The sequence below is a fragment of the Globicephala melas genome, chromosome 12 (assembly GCF_963455315.2).
Source record: "Globicephala melas chromosome 12, mGloMel1.2, whole genome shotgun sequence".
Classification (NCBI taxonomy): domain Eukaryota; kingdom Metazoa; phylum Chordata; class Mammalia; order Artiodactyla; family Delphinidae; genus Globicephala; species Globicephala melas.
In genome coordinates, this window is record NC_083325.1 from 35,635,560 (window position 1) to 35,653,333 (window position 17,774).

At 41.8% G+C, this 17,774-nt stretch overlaps 1 protein-coding gene across 2 annotated transcripts in view; it reads left to right on the forward strand.

Moving 5' to 3' along the window:
* Positions 1-17,774, forward strand: part of SERTAD2 (SERTA domain containing 2) — a 112,326-nt gene that overhangs the window by 76,807 nt on the left and 17,745 nt on the right. Inside the window, exon 1 of one of the 2 annotated variants that reach the window (XM_030877388.2) lies at positions 13,446-13,741. The exons of the other annotated variant lie outside the window; for it this stretch is intronic. The gene's annotated coding sequence lies outside the window, so the exon portion shown is untranslated. Of the gene's footprint in view, positions 1-13,445; positions 13,742-17,774 lie in introns of those variants that run through there. 2 annotated transcript variants of the gene reach the window in all.

Here is a 17,774-nt window from a genome sequence, read left to right on the forward strand (position 1 = left end):
CTCTGCCAGGAAAACTGTGCTTGGCTTGAGTCTTCACCTCCTTCAGATCTTTACTCAAATGTCATCCTCTCTGCGAGGCTTCTCTAAACCACTTCTTCAGAATTGCCCCCACCCCACACATACACACCCAAGCACACATTCCCCATCCTTCTTCCCTGTTTTACTTTTCCGTAGAGCACCTAACTTCTAATACGCCATATAATTTACTAATTTATCTTATTTTCTCTCTTCCCTCTCACTGGAATGTAAGAGCCATGAGAACAGGGATTTTGGTGTGTTTTGTTTGCTGCCACATTCCCAACTCCTAGAACCTAGGATACAGTGAGCATTCAATAAATATTTGTTGAATGAATATATTCTTTATACACAGCTCTGATTAGTTCTGTGGGGTAAATTCCTAGAAATGAAATGACCACAGTACAGGATATGGACATTTTAAAAGGTTCTTGATACAGATGTCCAAACCCTGCCTTCCCAAGGTTGAATTCATTGACATTCTCATCAGTGGCTATGACCCAGCCTGTCCACTGTGTCCTCACATTGTTATCAGTTTTAACACACCTGTAGCCAGCTTGGTGTGTAGCAGTTGTATTTCTAATTTGTGCTGCTTTGATTAGGTGCATTTGTCTTTGTTTTTTCATGCATGTCTTCCTTAGGTGATCATCAGCTTTTGTCCTTTGCCCATTTTGCTAATTTAATTTCAGTGTTTCCTATTGTAGTATTGGTGTTTTTCTACTTGATTCATAAAATTAGGTTAGGTTAGGTTACTGAGTCTTTGTCATCTGGTTTGCAGATATTTTTCCAAGTTTGTCATTTTTCCTTTAATTTTGCTTATGGTATTTCTTGATGTATAGGTTTTTAATCCATTTTAATTTTATAGTTCTTTTTTCGCTTTGTGTTTGGAAAAATCTTGTCTCCTTCTAAGATCAATTATTCATCTGTAATTTTTTTAGTTCTCTTACATTTTAAAAAATATATTTTATTATTTAGTTAATCTCTTGTGTTTTTTCATATTGTCACGAGACAATACGAGAATCTGACATCCATTTTTCCCCTTAAATCATAAACTATTGCACTAACAACGCTATCTTTAGAATATACTAAATCTTTATACTAAGGTCTGTTTCAAGTTTTTCAATTGTAGATGCATTTATATTTTTCTTTTGCCAGAACCCAACTCTGTTAATTATTACAGCTTTTTAATACCTTCTTTAAAATTTATTTTATTTTTTCATTTGTTGGTTATTCTTAATAAATTTTAGGATCATTCTGTCAAGTTCAGGAATAGATGTGGAATTAACGTCCTAAAATAAAAATCATATTGTGCCTCTCCCCCATGGGAGGTCTTTTTTTTTCTTTTTTCAGCCATACCATGTGGCATGTGGGATCTTAGTCCCCGACAAGGGATCAAACCCGTGCCCCCTGCAGTGGAAGCACGGAGTCTGAACCACTGGACCCCCAGGGAAGTCTCCGGAAAATCTTTTAATGACTCCTCACCACCTTCAGAACATAAAGGCCAGACCCTTTAATGTGGTATCCAAGGCCTTCCTAGACGTGCCCAGTCAGACTCTCTGGGCCTGTTTATTGTTATTCCCTGCTTGCGATTTACGCTTCAGATCCGCACCCACATCCTCTGCTTTTTCTCACCTCCCCATCTCTGCAGCTCCATCTGCCTTTAATGACCTTGACTCACTCCCATTTACCCTAAAATCCATCACTACCTCCCTGTTTCCACACTGGCCAGGCTCTGTGGCCACTCGTGTGTGTCTGTTGTCACCCTGCGCATGTCTCTATTGCCACGTAACCCACTGTGTCACAGTGATGAGTTAGTCTACCCTGTGAACTCAGTGGGAGCATCTCTTGTTCATTTTGTATTCCTTGTACCTAGCATGCTACCTGTCACACAGTAGGTAGTGTAGATGGATTAGAGGAGAATATCTAGGACTGAAAGTCGGGAGATGGATTGTTGCAGTAATCAAAGTGAAAGATATTAGGGTCTTGACTAGGGCAGTGGTGGTAAAAATGGAGAGAAGGGGACATATTTGAAAAATATTTAAGAGAGAAAATTGACAGGACTTTATGTCTCGTTAAATATGAGAGAAGATACTCTGAATCTTAAATTTCCAACTTAGACATCAGGGGTACCTTGTAGTTACCTTAACCATATTTAGGCATTCAGGAGGAGAAGCAGATTTAAGGAGGATAAAATTAGGACAATTTTAGATGTGCTGTGAGTTGGAGATGCCCTTATGATACCCAGTGGAGATGTCTAATAGGCAATGGGATAGAAATAGGCTAATTATATACTTTTATTGTTCAACCCAGGACCATTTTGAGATTGAAGCAGGGTGTTATTACTAATTATGCCAGGACAAGCATAAACTAGGAATGACCCTGACAAATGACAATATGTATGGTCTCTCATATATATAAAGGTCAGATATGAACCTCAAAGAGAAGGGTCTGGAATGTGATTATTGATTTATGAATCTTTAGCATACAGATCCCCTGAGAGTGGGTGAGGTTGCCCAGGGAGAATTGATAGGATGAGAAAAAGAGAAGAGGGAGCAAAACAAAACCATAGGGAATACAAACATTTAGATAGTGATTATCAACTGGTAAAATTTTTTCAAAACACCCATGTCTCCAAATTTTCCTGAAGATTCTGATATCCTAACTAACCATCCCCATTCCCCACTCACCTTTGTAATCTTCTCTGGTCCCAAATTGCAATAGGGGGTGATTTTTTTTTTTTTAAGTGCAGAACTGTAGGTTTATAGGTTGGTCAGAGGAAGAGGAGCCAGCCAAGGAAACTGCACGTGGACAGAGAGATAGGAACCAGGACACTGACTATAGTTCAGCCAGAGTTACTGAAAGAAATGGTTGGAGGTGGTCATTAATGTTAAATGCTATAGAGAGAGAGGCTCAGTCATGAGAGGAACTCAGAAATGTCCATTGGCTTGGCACTTAGGGGGCACTGGTGCTCTTTTCTGGGGGTGATCAATATAGTTTTTCTGCAGAAGCCAGAGGAAGTAGGTGGGACTAAAGCTGTGAAGGGTAAAGACAGAAGTAGCCACCAACATTCCTGCAACATTGAAGCAGGGAAGGATTGTTTCTTGTTTTATAAGTGAAGAGAGAGAACATTGAGTCTGTAATTTATTGACTGCAGGACGGAGCCAGTAGAGAGGGCAAGGCTGAGTGTATAGGAGAGGAAGAAATACCAGTCTGCAGTCATATTTAAGCTGTTTTACTCAGCCCCATTTTCTTGTCTGGAGTACCTATGCTGTAGGTTGAATGCCACCATTCTGTCCCAGTAGGAGTCACTGAGACTTTAAAAACCATCCTTCAGATGTCTATTTGGTTGGCTTGGGACCTAGATTTTTCTCCCTCTTTTTCACTAAAGACTCAAGATGGGAGCCTTTGAATAGAACATAAATGTATCTTCTAGATGCATTGATTTGCTGAAATGTCACTGGCAAAGTGTTGATAACCCATCACTAGATTTATGGGTTGATATGATTATGTCTTTGTTGATAGATTTAGAAACATACACTTCAGATGAACATATTCCTTTGGGACATATATATGTGTGTTTATGTGGTATTCTATGTATTAGAAGGAAAAGTGAGTTTTACACTGAGAGTTGATTTTTTTTTTCCCCTTGAGAAGCTCCATTAAGAAAAAAATGTTGAGTTTCAGAATAGAAACTGTTCCATTTTCTGATCTGCTACCTCATAGTAAGAAGTCCGTTGTAAGGTTAACTTTCTCGGAGAGAAGGCAAGGACACCAGCGAAAGGAAAAGGAAGGTTTAATTGCTCTGCAAAGGCCCAAACATGCTCTGAAAAGTAAAGATTTCAGGCTTAATGTGCATGGAACAAAAGGCCGTTGTGAACTGTGTACAAGAGTTGGTGAGAGTTTGTATTCTGCCCCTTTTTTCTGTGGGAGTTATTTCCTGTTGTTGACTAGAGTTCTTTATTTAGAACCACCTAGCTTCAGAATGCCTGCTAGCAAGCAGAAAAGTGTGTATTTAAAACATAGGCTTATTTCAAGACAATCTCTGAAAAAAAGTCACACTACCCGTGCACTGAGACAGCATCACATTCCCAAAGGTCAAGAGAGTGTGTGGGCTTTATTCCTATAACCCTGTATCGAGGGACACAAATAAGAGAGAAGCAGAATGCATTTGGCGTAGCAGTAAGTGGTCACCTGAACTCCAAGTGAAAGATAGTTCACGGGGAAAGTGTGTTTCCATTGTTTTTTAAAACAAAAGAAAACAAGATTTCACTTTTTAGTGTTAAATGCATTATTTGGTATGTTAAGGAAGTAACAGGAAGCCTTACATATTCTGTAAGGAAGTTTTTATCCTTTCTAGTCAGGTGAGAAATATACCCCCAAATACTGGCTTTAAACCAATTATTCTCTTATACCTGCCTTGTCAGCTGGGCTTCCTATTAAAAACTTTGGTTACGGTAGCATCGTCATTGAATTTTGCAGTCTATTATTAAGAGACAGAGAAGACGGACAATATATCAAATGAGTAAAAGGAATTAAGTTATTACTGAAATAATGGGGGATAAATAAATGCATGAAATATAAATATTACCCAATGCTTTATTAATAGATATTAGAAATTGTGGGAAAAAACCTTACGAAGTTCTACTTCATGGGAACCATATGGAAGAAAGGGAAAAAATGTATTTTTTTAATGTGATGAAATCTAAAACAATAAATTTAAATTGTTTATTATAACATATTTGCTTGCTTTACATGTTTTTAAAAAGAAATTAAACTTTATAGTGTCTCTCCCTGATTCCAGTATTCTCCTCCATTTACGAAAGTCAACCACTTTCCTGAATGTTTTTTGTCTGTAATGTTTTTATTCTATAATTGCATACGTCTGTATTGGTAAACAATATATAGTATTGTTTTGCATGTATTAAAATATTTTATATAAATGATATTATACTGTACATACTTTACAGCTTGCTTTATTTTACTCAGCATTGTGTTTTTGAGATTTAACCATGTTGATATTTGGTATCTTTAGTACTTCTTATCCACCGTAGTTTTCAAGTATATCAATTTATTCTCATCTTAATGAACATTAAGGTTGTTTCTGATTTTTAGCTATGACAAGCAAAGCTACAATAAACACTCTTCTATGTCTCCATGGGGAATAAAAACAAGAGTTTCTCTAGATTCTAGATTTAGCCCTTCTCATCCAGAATTCTTCCAGAGAATTAAACCCCAGTACCCTAAGGCATCTATTGTATGTAATGAATTATCTTCTGTCTAGAATGGTTCACGTGTTGGACTGGAGCTGGAGACTGATACCTGCTCCTAAGAGCCAGCGATTACGCCAATCTTTCTAATTCTTCAGTTGGGAGGTTTGAAATCAGCCATGGTGGGTTATTTGCACCACAGAAATCAGCAAATTCTACATATAAGGGCTTCTTTCCTTCTTTCCCCATTCCCCACCCACACACCAGCCAGTTGTTAAACATTTACCAGCACACCACTGGTTCTTACCTTTATACCACCCTTGGGAGATCTGAGGAAATAGTCACTTGAATTCTTTTCTGTAGGGCTTATTTTCTTACGGAACCCTAGCTGAGAAAGACTGCATGTATGTGGGCAGGGTGTGTGCATCTCCAACTCCACTAGATAATACCACATTATCTCCAAAATGGTCAATCTGATAGCCGCGAACTAACCTTTTATAATTTGCATTTTTCTTATTGCTGATGAGATTGAGTATCTTTTCACGTATTTGTTGGATATTTGAGCTTCCTCTTTTACCCATTTTTCTGTTGGGTTTATATGACTTTTTAAAAATTGATTCAATTCTTTATTAATTCTGAATATTAATCCTTTGTTGATTATATGAATCACATATCACTCAACAGTCTTTAGCTTGCCTTTATCTTTATAGTATATTTTGTTTAATAGATGTTTAATTTTTAATATAATCAAAGTTATTGGTCTTTTTCTTTATAGTCTGTGCATTGGCTGTCTTGTTTCTTAATAATCAAAGTCTCGGCAGGAAACAGTATTCCACTCAAGTGACTCAACTAAAGAGACTTTAATGAAAAAGTACTTTTGACAGAGAGACAAAGGTTGAGGCATGGAAGACCAAGAACTGTAGGAAGCTGTTATTATCTTTAGGTCTAAAGGGGAAAGGGGAGGAAATGGTGTTGCTAGAATCTGTGAGAGTTGGCACCCTGGACAAGGGGCTGCCTGCAGAAGCTGTGGTCTTGGAGGGATGGGTGATGCTATAACAGGGGCCCAAAGCAGGAAGGAGCAGGGAAGAAATACCCCAGCCTCTCTCCGCTCTGACCCACTGGTCTCTTTCTGGTGCCTTCCTGTTGAAGAATCCAGCTGGAAGCTAGTTGGCAAAGAAGCTTAGTCCATAGGGGTCAACATTTCAAGGTACGGGGCAAAGCAGAGGCAAGTAGAGAATGAATCTTAGGAGACAGACAGAAATCACATATTCCTTATCCTGAACCTATAAACATATTTTCCTATATTCTCTCCTAAAAGTTTTAATGTTTTGTTTCACATATTTAGATGTTAGTCCACCTGAAATGTATTTTTTCTAAAAATGTCAGGTACCTCATTTAATTTTATTTTTCCGTGCAGGTAACCGGGTGACCTTTAGTCATTTATTGAATAGCCTGTTCTTTCCCACTGATCTGTAACCTCACCTCTGTCATATTTTATGCTTCTGTATATGTGTGGGTCTGTTTCTGCACACTCGATTCTATTCTGCTGATCTATATATCCCTTGCCAGCACCACTCTGTTTTGATTACTAGAGCTTTATAATAAACCTTGATATCTGATGGGACACATCTCCCATCTTGTTCTTTAAACTTACTACAGCTATCTTTTGTCCTTTGCTATTCCAGATGATTTCTGGATTTGCTTTTAAAGTTCCATGGGTGGGGAGAGGGGAGCATTGGGATTTAAGTTGGAATCATATTTAATTTATTGATGAGTTGTGGGGAGAATTGATATTTATATAGTATTAAGTATTCTTGTCCCTAAATAGTGTATCTCCCCATTAATTCTGTTCTTTTCATCAGATGAACTTTTGGAAAGGTTTCTATTTTCTCACTTTTCATTTTTGGCTATAATGTGAAAATAGTAATTCTGGAGTCTTTATCTTTATAGCTGTTATTTTTTTTTATCACTAAAACTAAGAGCATGTCTAACAGTTCTAAAGTGATAACAAATGAGGATTGATTAAAAATGAATGTCTGATTCATTGAAATTCTTTTCAACCTTTATAATTTGGGCTTTTTTTTTTTTTTTTGCGGTACGTGGGTCTCTCACTGTTGTGGCCTCTCCCGTTGCGGAGCACAGGCTCCGGACGCGCAGGCTCAGCGGCCATGGCTCACGGGCCCAGCCGCTCCGGGGCATGTGGGATCTTCCTGGACCGGGGCACGAACCTGTGTCCCCTGCATCGGCAGGCGGACTCTCAACCACTGTGCCACCAGGGAAGCCCTATAATTTGGGCTTTAATAACTTAAAGGAAAGTAAAAGGAAATATAAATGGTGTTGAAATTACCAATACTACTCCCACAAAAGCTATTTATCAGCCGTCCCAGTATGGACTATGCTGTCTTCTGTGTAATGAGGCCAAATGAATCACTGTAGTCAAAGTCAGGGAATCTGGCACTTTTTAAATGAGTCTTTTAAATTTGATGTGACTCATATGTATGTTTTCTTTGAAAGGAATCATCTTTAGGGACAATTAAATACATGCATTGTTTGAGCAAACTCGAGTTTGTAGAGTGTACATTTATTTGTAACAGAACAGAACGGCAGTGGGCGTCTATGCTATAGATGATATTCTCGTGGTATTTGCTGCCATCCACTCTCCTTTCTAAATTTGGTGTTACAGATTCAACTTCTGTTTTTAAAAAGGGAAGTTACATATAGCTCATTCACACTATTATTTTCTCCTTAAAAGCCAGTTTCTCTGATGATTGCCCATTTAAGGAGTTTCATATACATACCTCAAACAAGACTTCTCTAAGAAAGCAGTTTTGAAACAAATATTACTCAGCAAGATAAAATCTTTTGTTCAATATTTAGAGCATGTTTAGGAAAACAATTGACTAGTTACACCAGTGTATCTAATGTAGCATTGGTGTTTATCTGAGATGTTTGCCTTAGTTTCTTCCTACTTGACTTTCACTCTGCATTTCTGAAATTTTAAATGTAAAATTTTTTTAATTGAAAAATACATATTTTTCAATTTAAAGCAAGTATTATTGGACAGTTGGATAATTTTGAAAAAGTCTTGTTTATTCTGGCAACAGGTCTTTAAAGAACAGTTCTGCGTTGGTGACTAAAAGAAAAGATAAAGTCTTACCTAAGTGTTACGTCTCCTCCGAAAACCAATAAAAATTCACAGTGGCAAAGAGCTGATTCATTTTTTGTTGTATGCGCTATTTCCATTTAAACTGTCCACATGTTTATTTTTAATGATACTTCATAGCCTGAACTTAGAGGTATTTCCTGGGCATCTATACACATTAAAGCTTTGACTTTTTTTAACTCCTCAAAGTAGAATTTCTACAGCTGAGACTTCAAAAAGTGGTTTAAATACGTTATTTACATTCCCGAAATCACCATACTTCTCTTAAATGACCTCTTTACTCACAGGTGATTTAAAGGTACACAATCTTAGATCGTTTCTACAATAGATATGAGAATGTGTATCACAGAAAATAGGATGTGAAGTTGGTTTTATATTCTTCTAAACTCCTCCGTGAAGGCAGTCCCCATTGTAGTCACCTTTTCATAGACTCTTAGTTCTGGGAAGGGGCTACAGAAACCCCTGAGCCCTAGTGCCTCATTTTGTGGGGTGTGGATGCGGGTCCCATGATGTCAAGGCCCTGATTCAGCTTCACTGCTGACTGGCTGAGGAACTAGACCCAAGATCTTCTGACCAACCACCTGTGTTCTTTTCACCGGAACCAGTGCTTATCCTAAATCTGTGACATAGCAGATTAAGAAACTAAAAAGTCAATGATTAATCATAGCTAAGAGATTTATTTGTACAAGATCTTCAAACTCCTACTCCAGGACTCTTCCTCTCACCAAGCTGGTTCCCAGGGACAAGGATGGTCTGGAGGCTGCATGATTTCTAACATTCATTGAAGTTTTCTAGGGAAGCCCGGAGTGCTGAGTACCTTGAGAAGAGTGTAAACTGCTCAAGAAGGGAGAATGGTTTATAGACAGGAAGTACAGGATCAACCTGCAGAGGCCACCAGGAGAGTAGTGCCGTGTGGGGAACTGGGGACAAGGAGAGAGGTTTCTGAGAAGCACCCACCAAGTCTTGGCAGAGTGGCATCTGGCAGGAAGGGAGCACTGGAGTTGTCACCAGCCAAGGCCTTCGCTTTCCAGCTGAGAGAGGATGAAAGCAAGAGCTGGAGTCTCTAAGGAGGGCCGCTCCGAAGTGGACCTCACCATTTATCTGAGGATTTTACCGGAAAATAGTGGCAAATGAAGTAGGGAGGAGGCTCATGCTCAACAGATGCCATCTCCTCTAGAAATGGTTAGAAGGGACTAATCAAAAATGCCAGAAAAAAGAAAATGGTTTTAAGAGCATTTTCTTCCAATGTTATCATTAAGATTTTCTTCCAAATGAGGATTTAAATACTATCAGATTTTTAAGAGAGAAAAAGGCATGTATTGCTAACAGAAAAATGACCCTCTCCCAGAACATAAGGGGCAGTCATTGCAAAGCAGTCCAATAACAAGGAGGGAAGCTTTGCAAGAGCAGCCCCTCACCGGAGTTGAAGCTCTCTTCTTGTGAAGCGTGACTTCAGGGAGAGGCAGGAAAAAACCTGACACACGTAGGGCGAAGAGATGGAGAAGAATCTGCAGTAGTAGAGAAGTTAACTGGCTCCTTTGGTACCGTGACGTTTTAACTTGCTAGTGGCTGAAAAGTACTGAACCTGTCCATGCCATCTTTGTGAGAGTGTTTAGTTTAACAAATCATCGTATCCTGTATCAACTCTTTGATAATCAGTTAGGTGATATGAGACGTCCAGACTTTATTTTGAAGATTTATTAATAGGTTTCAGTGATCAGTGAATGGGAAGTCCACATTCAGTTAGGATCTCTGTATTTTCCACGAAAAGATTATTTAGCCCAGCTGGCTGTATATAATGTGTTTAATAACTGAAACGTTTATTGAGGGGGTAGGGGCATAAGACCAATATTTCCAAGGTATATAGATGGATGATTATTACCAGTATTTCATGTGGAACTTGAAAGGTAAAATGTAATAAAGGAGAAAGAATGAGCTTGAAAACTGTCCTAAAGTCTTTCTCAGTTTATGTAGACAGCTTGTCCTTGTGTCAGTTCTTTGGTGCATACTAATTAAGTGCTAAAAGTGGCCTTCAGTTAGTGCAGTAGTCTGGTTGTTTGCAAGATGTGAGGGCACAGAAACTTTCAAGAGAAGCAGTGAAGTGCAAACTAGTACCCAGAACTACAAAGCAATGTTGAGAAGTACCGCTCTGAAATTAAACTCATGAGTATTTTTAAAAATTACCATCACAGTTCTATACTTATAAAAGCAGTATTTCTTTTCTCCCTAAACAGGTACGTTCCTGATAGTTAAATGTGGATGACTGGCCTAATTTTTTGTATGTGAAAGTGAGAGGGAGAAGCTCCTAACTCTAAATCCTGAGGGTAGGATTATTGTAAATGGACTTTTAAATGTTCCAGAGAGTGAAAGTGTGAAAACCACACTTATGTGTTCACTAAGCACTTCTTGTTCATTTGCTAGGAATAAACTATATATATATATGTATGTGTATATATATATATATGTATATATATATATATGTGTGTGTGTGTGTGTGTGTGTGTGTGTGTATACACACATACTTTTTTTTTTTTTTTAAATCATGCATACTGAAGGGAGTTGACTTCAAAAGCTCAAGGAGGGCCTTTCCTTAGCCTCATGGTGTTGGATTCCCAGGACCAGGCAGAAATGGCTCTGCTGGCCTGTGGGGGACTTGGCCCCAGGGGAGGGGGCCATGAACCACCTGGTGTGGGACTACATCAGCAGCTGTTGAAGCTGCCACTTCATCCTTTGACTTCTTGGTACAAGATGCCAGAATCTAGCAGTGGGGGAAGTGGGACTTATATATAACATGTGCACGGATAAGACATTTACCTTCAAAAGTGTGGAAAGGTGAAAAACATTTTCCCCCATAACTTAGATTGCTTTCCTAAGAACTCAAACCTTTACTGAGCACACACAGAATACGTACTTTAGCAGAATCAAGCGTCCACTCTGAAGACTTAAAAATTGTCTCTTTGATCTTAGTTCTTTTGGTAATTCATTTGCTAGAAAATATCCAAGCGTCACAAAAATTGTGCAAGTCTAACTTGCTGCTCACTTCAATTCATGAATAACAGTTTCAATTTATTTTAATTTCAACAGAGCCTCTGGCCTCTGCTACAGAGATATCACAGGAAGAGATTACTGCAGCTTCTATTTCAATGGCTTCTCCTTAAACTGAGCGCTGAAAGTATAAGTGAGTGGGTTGTTAGGAAACTGTTGGTAGGTAGTGTCCTCTCTGAAAGGCAGAACTCTAGAAATGAAAAATATCTTGGCTTCACGGCAAAATGTTTGAATATTATGCCACCCAGGCACAAACTGAACAGGACTTGCTGAGGGCCCTGAGCACTACTTCCACGATGTGTAATTTGGAATGCCACTGTAATGAAACTTTCCAAAGATATCCACAAATAATTAGCTTCTGGCATTGGTTATACTTAAAGAAAAACCTGTGTAACCTTTTAATTATACTGAGGGGCCAGTAAACACCTTTTTCATTCCCTTGAAAGATAAAACAAGAAACATTGTTCCGTCTACCAACATTTTAGCCCAGGTTTAATTTCAATAAGATCATCGATTTGATTGATAACACATCATTACTGAACAGTTCCAATAGGTGTAAACTTGTCTTGATGTTAACGACTTATAATCACCTTTTTTTTTTTTTTGTGCGGTACGCGGGCCTCTCACAGGCTCCGGACGAGCAGGCTCAGCGGCCATGGCTCACGGGCCCAGCCGCTCCACGGCATTTGGGATCTTTCCGGACCGGGGCACAACCCGTGTCCCCTGCATCGGCAGGCGGACCCTCAACCACTGAGCCACCAGGGAAGCCCTATAATCACCTTTATGTTAGGTCTTAAAGCTTTATTATCCTTAAACATAACTAGTATAGTGGACTATTAAGCTCCGAAGAGATCTGAGACGATATTGATTGGGGTGGCAGCCAAAGTTTTAAGGTGCCTGAATTACTTTTTGTAACATCTTTACACTGAACGCGCATGTAATTTTTAAAATAATCATTAATTTTCTAGGGGAGCTCTCCTTTCCTAGGGCTTTAAAATTCGCACCGTACACACAACCTCTCCCAACTAGTATAAATTTACCTGCTAAATGTAAGTAGTTCAAGAAAGGAGAGAGAAAAGGCTAGCAATGTGAAACTGCGCCTCGGTATCCCCTGCGTATCCAAGCCTGGCTTGCCTACCTGCGTGGGCTCTGCCAGGGTAGGCGGCCGGCTGCCGGGTCTGCACCACGGCCGCGGCCTGCCACGAAGGATGCAACTCGGTTCCGTCATGTTCCGAAGGTACTCTTGACTTGGTGACCCATTTCAAGTGTTGGGCTGAGGCCACTGCACGCAAAGGGAATTTTCTGTCCCCAGCTCCAGCTGGAGCCCCCACCCATCCTGTCGTTCGGACGTCTCTGCGGGCCACTCGTGCGTCCTGAGACTGGGGCATCGGAGAGGGTCTCAGCTGCGGGAGCGCCGCCCCCGCCCTCCCGGAACGCCTGTCTCGAAAGCTCCGCTGGCAGCGTGAACGCCGCGCCTTGGGGTCTGATTTTCTCTCCCCCCATTTCCCCCCGGGACCCTGCCTGCCCGGCTAACCGGCCCCAAGTTGCAGAATAGCTCAGATGCTTGTCATATTTGCGGTCGCGCGACTCAGCGGGCTGTGCGCGCGCGGCTCTCGCCGCCGCCTTTGTCACTAGCGGCTCCGTCATTTGCATGAGTGGTGTGAGGGGATTCTTGGTGGTTAGTTGTGGTCCCCTGGCCGGAGTGTCTCTTTTCTTCTCCCCTGCTCCTTAAGCCTTCCCTTAAGAGAAAATCAAGGACGCCCCGGCTGGGAAGGGAGCCGTGGGCGGCGCTGCCACCCGGCGTCTCGCGTGCTCCGCCTGCCCCTTCCTGCTCCTGGGGCGGCCGGGGCCCCGCTAGGCATTTATCGCGCCTCCCGGGACCTCCGGGGGAGGGGGCGGGGCCCGGCAAGAGGCGGGGCCTGGTGGCCGAGGGGCGGGGCGGGCCGAGGGGCGGGGCCTGCTGAGCCCAGCGCCCGGAGCTCGCGGGAGGCTCGCTGGCCGCACGTCACTCCTGCACAGCGAGTGCTGGAGCACTAGCTGCCGCTAGCTCGGTCAGGGCGCCCCCTCCGCCCGCCTCCCGCTTCCTCCTCCGCTGCCTGCCGCCGCCGCCTCCTCCTCCTCCACCATTGTATAATGCTCCGAGCGCGCAGGCAGAGGACGGCGGAGTCTTAGCTTCGGTCTCGCCTCCAGCCCGCTCCTCGGAGCCACCCTCGGGCCCCCGGAGCGGGGGATTCCGCATGGAGCGGGAGTAGCTTGAGGAGTGGGCAGAAACCCCTCCTGATGTGTTAGTTCCCAGGTGGAGCTGCATGTGGTAAGTTCTCCCGGCGCCGGGTTGGAGGGGATTCTTGGATGCGCTGGGCTCCCGGTGGGTGGGGGCGGCGTTGGGACCTCGCCAGGGCCGGCTGAGCCGGGAGGGCGGAGGAGGGGCCCGGGCGGCCGCGAGGGTCGTGGGCGCCTCGGCGGGAGGGACCTGGGCTGGAGCAGGTACCGGGAGGAGCGCTCCCTCCGGCTGCTTCCCTGCCCCGCTCCCTTGGACCCCCGGGGCCAGCGCCGGGGACCCCCAGCGTTCGCGGGCAGATCTGCTGGGGGAAGGGCAGGGGACGGGCAGTCACGGACCGGGGTCAGGAGGGGGTCGGGAGCTAACCAGAACCCAGCGGTGGGGCGGAGGGAGCTTGGAGCTGTCGCTTTTACAGCTGGGATATGTGTGCGTGTTGTGGCGGTTGTGTTGTTGTGAACGTGCGAGACTTTTTTTTTTTTAAGGCTCGTATTGCTGGCGCGAAGGCTGCTTCACTCTTGAATTCTGTGGCCGGGTTTGCATCCAACTTGCTTTAGTGTGTTTCTGTTAGTTTCCCTGTGTTTTAGCTTAAAAACGTACCCGTCCACCCTCTTTTCGCCCGTACCCAAGTGAATTGATTTTGAATGTGTATGTATGTTAAACTTGATGTCTCATTGGTTTTTAAGTTAGGAATCTACAAGTCATCTTGGTCGTGACCGCCTATGACTGAAAGGGAGGGGGCTGAGGGGAGCCAGCTGTCCCAAGCCCTGGACTTTGTACCATTAAGACAGGGTGCCGTCAGAGGGCCACTGCGTCGAGAGAAAGATCATAAATTGTTTTTTTCCCCCTTGGCCACGAGTTATCTTACTTTTAGCAGAAGTAATAGTAATAGATTGAGATTAGAGTTCTGTGTTTATCCTTAAATTTCTCAAAAAGATTAGATATAATTTGTTTTAGAATAACTTTTTGCTTTCAAGCTGGTTAATTTCAGGATGTTTCAGGAGGTGGAAAGGAAGTTTTTACAGGCACTGAGTGGGGAAGGACAATCATCAGGGCGAGACATCCAGCCTCAGACCATACTAGTTTTAATTTTAATTAAGTCGGGCAGCCTCATTTGGTCTTAAGGAAGACAGTATATGTTTTCAAGCTTTGTTCATGAAATATACTGTTTGATTTCCCAATATATGTCAAGAAATGTACATAATGTGTGTAAAGAGCCTAGAAGTTGTAGCCAATAGGATCCCTGAGGCCTTAAGTGTTCAAAGTAGCCTTTTATAATTAGGGACTAGTCTCTGACAAGAGTGAAGTGGGCTCTTGGCTGCACTCAACCCCTGGAGGACAGTCCACCTGATTGCCTCTGGGTTGTTTTGCTGATGGTGGGGGGGGTAGTTGTTCAGCTACTCAGAAGGCGTATCTCACCCCTAGAGTTCCTCTCAGTCCTCCCCCTTTTTATAGCCGTCTATTCTGATTTGAGTGTAGTAGGGTGTGCTCTGAGGATGAAAATACCCATCCTCAGATCCCTGCTTCTGGCACGAGCAAGAAGAGCTCGTTCATGCATCTCCGCTTTCCTGTTCATTTTAGCAATTTCTTCGTGGAAAAACGACAAAAAGAGAGATAAATGTTAGAAATTTTCCTTTAGCTTTATTGATTTACTTGGAAATATCATATGTTAATGTAAAGTTGTCTATGTTGTTCATCAGGTTTGGAGCCCTTTAACATAATTTTTATTTCTTTCCTCTCCCCTAATTAAAATGTGCATAACCATGTTGCTGTCAGGTGAGAAATCTTATGAAATGGATTTGACAGCCTTTCTTTTTCTTAAACATTCAGCTCTGTTCCTTGTGTTTTTACAATAGGTGGGAGAGAAGACTCACATTTTATAATACCAACCAAGTGTACGACACGAGTGTCCTAGGGAACAGTTTTATTGTCAGGCGAGTGTCACAGCTTCTTAGGTAACAGCTGCTCCGGCCTGTTTCCCTTAAAAAAATTAGAAAGGGGTACTAACTCAGATTTAGAAAACCTTTAGACTTCTATTTGCTGAATTGTCCCCTTGAAAGCTTTTTTATTTAATTGAGAAGCTGAAATATAAATTTTACCCATTTGCCATGCACTGAATTATTAATAATGAGATACTTAGTATATATTTTGATATTTTAAAACTCAAATTTGTGTAGCAGCTGATAGCTTTTGGCATATGCTATTTTAAACAGTGTTCCAATGACAGAATAAAAGTTACAATGCTACTTAGAAAGGCGCACACACACAAAACAGATAAAAAACATATAAGGGGAGGTTGAAGATATATACATATATACAGACATACAAATACATAAAGATTTTTTTCTGTCAAAAATTAAACTGACAGAAAATAATAAATAAAAATAAAAGCATACTTCAAATTATCAGTAGCAAATTATACCAAAAGTTTGCCCTTGGTCAAAATATTTTACACTTTAGCTATTTAAGAAAGTTAAAAGTTACAACAGAAACCCTTAGAGGTTTCTTTTGCTGTGGTTCCTTGTTAGAGAACACTAGTAAAAGCATGCAGCTTTATTTTATATTTTGTTTATGTCAATAAAAAACAAGACGACTTTGTCAGTATTACAACAGAGATTTTTAAAATGTATAGGTAAATATGGCATTTAGGAGTGTGAACTTTAATTCACTTGTAGAACTTCTTAAAATTTTGTTGCTATAGAAATTTCATATTTACTGTTACGGCCTATCCTATAGGAGATAGCTGCAGTTGCAGTAGTTTCTTGCCAAAGGAGAGAGGGAGAGGGGGCAGAGAGACGAGAGAGAGGTGTCTCTGATTGCTGAGTGCAAAGATCAGGTGTATGCTCAAGGCACCAGAGGGCAAGCTCCAGTTTTAAGTGAAAATGGCCTTGAAATAAGGGTAACAGCTACTTTCATAGGTCTTTCCATTAATCAACACTGACCAGCAGAACACGAACATCTAAAAATGCAGTGGCCACTGCATATGCACATATCATATATTTTCTACTGACTGTTAATAATTATTCCTTAAACAGTTGGCCGAAACCCCCAAGCTAGGACTCCTGCTTAAGAAATGGGTGGATATTTAATTTAGTTTCAATATTCTTGAAGGAAAGAGCAACTAACCAAAGTTAGCGTATCTTTTAAACGAAATTATTGTCTCCAGTGGCTAGTGCGGTTGGTGTTAAAGGCAAACTTGTGCCCTCCGTGCAGATGCTGGGAAACCCTGTGAGCAGCACTGTCCCCTGGAGCGCCCATCACTCATTGTGTGGAGCAGTGTCTTTCTCCATGAGCACTGTGTGGCAGTTCATTCTTTGTATGAATCTGTGAATGGCATATGTCAGGCCAATAAGACGACATTCCTATTCTGGGTAATAAATAGATGCCTTGTTTTTTTTTTTTTTTTTTTCCTTGAAGATCATGAGACAAACAAAAACATGCTTGGCTGTCTAAAAATTTTCTTTGAAATACAAATAAAAATTTCAAAATAAAAACATCGCAATATCTTTGAAAACATATGATTCCTAATAGGACAAAACAGATGCTTATCATTTAAACAAGCACCACATAGAGACAATGAAAACTCCCTTTTGGAAGGAAATTCTGCTGTCTTTGTGGTCTGAGGGCTGCTGAAGCTGGAAAGCCTCCTTCGTCTCCTCTCAAGATCTCCCGTCCCTCCTCTCAACTTAATTGGGAATCCCTGCCAGGATTCACTGAAGCAAACCCCACAATTTGATGTATCTATCTTAGCAACCTGGGAACACAGAAGCTGTATTCCGCACCAACTGCAGCTTTCAGTTCAGAATGGAGTCAGCATCTGCTCTCTTGTCTGGCCTCCTCTTACACTTGCACGCCGTGTGTCCAGAGCTGGCCCTGCCCCTGAGCAGGGACGGCAGAGGAGGGCTGAGTGTGCCCGTTCGGCGCCGCCCCGAGTGGAGTGAGCAATGCGGATGCGCGGGGTGGGGGCCGGAGGGAGGAGAGTGGAGGACAGCTCTGGAGCCGACCGTGCAGCTGCTACAGCAGGTCTGACTAGTTTTAGGTGCCCAAAGGCAGCTTTGTTTCTCCAGTA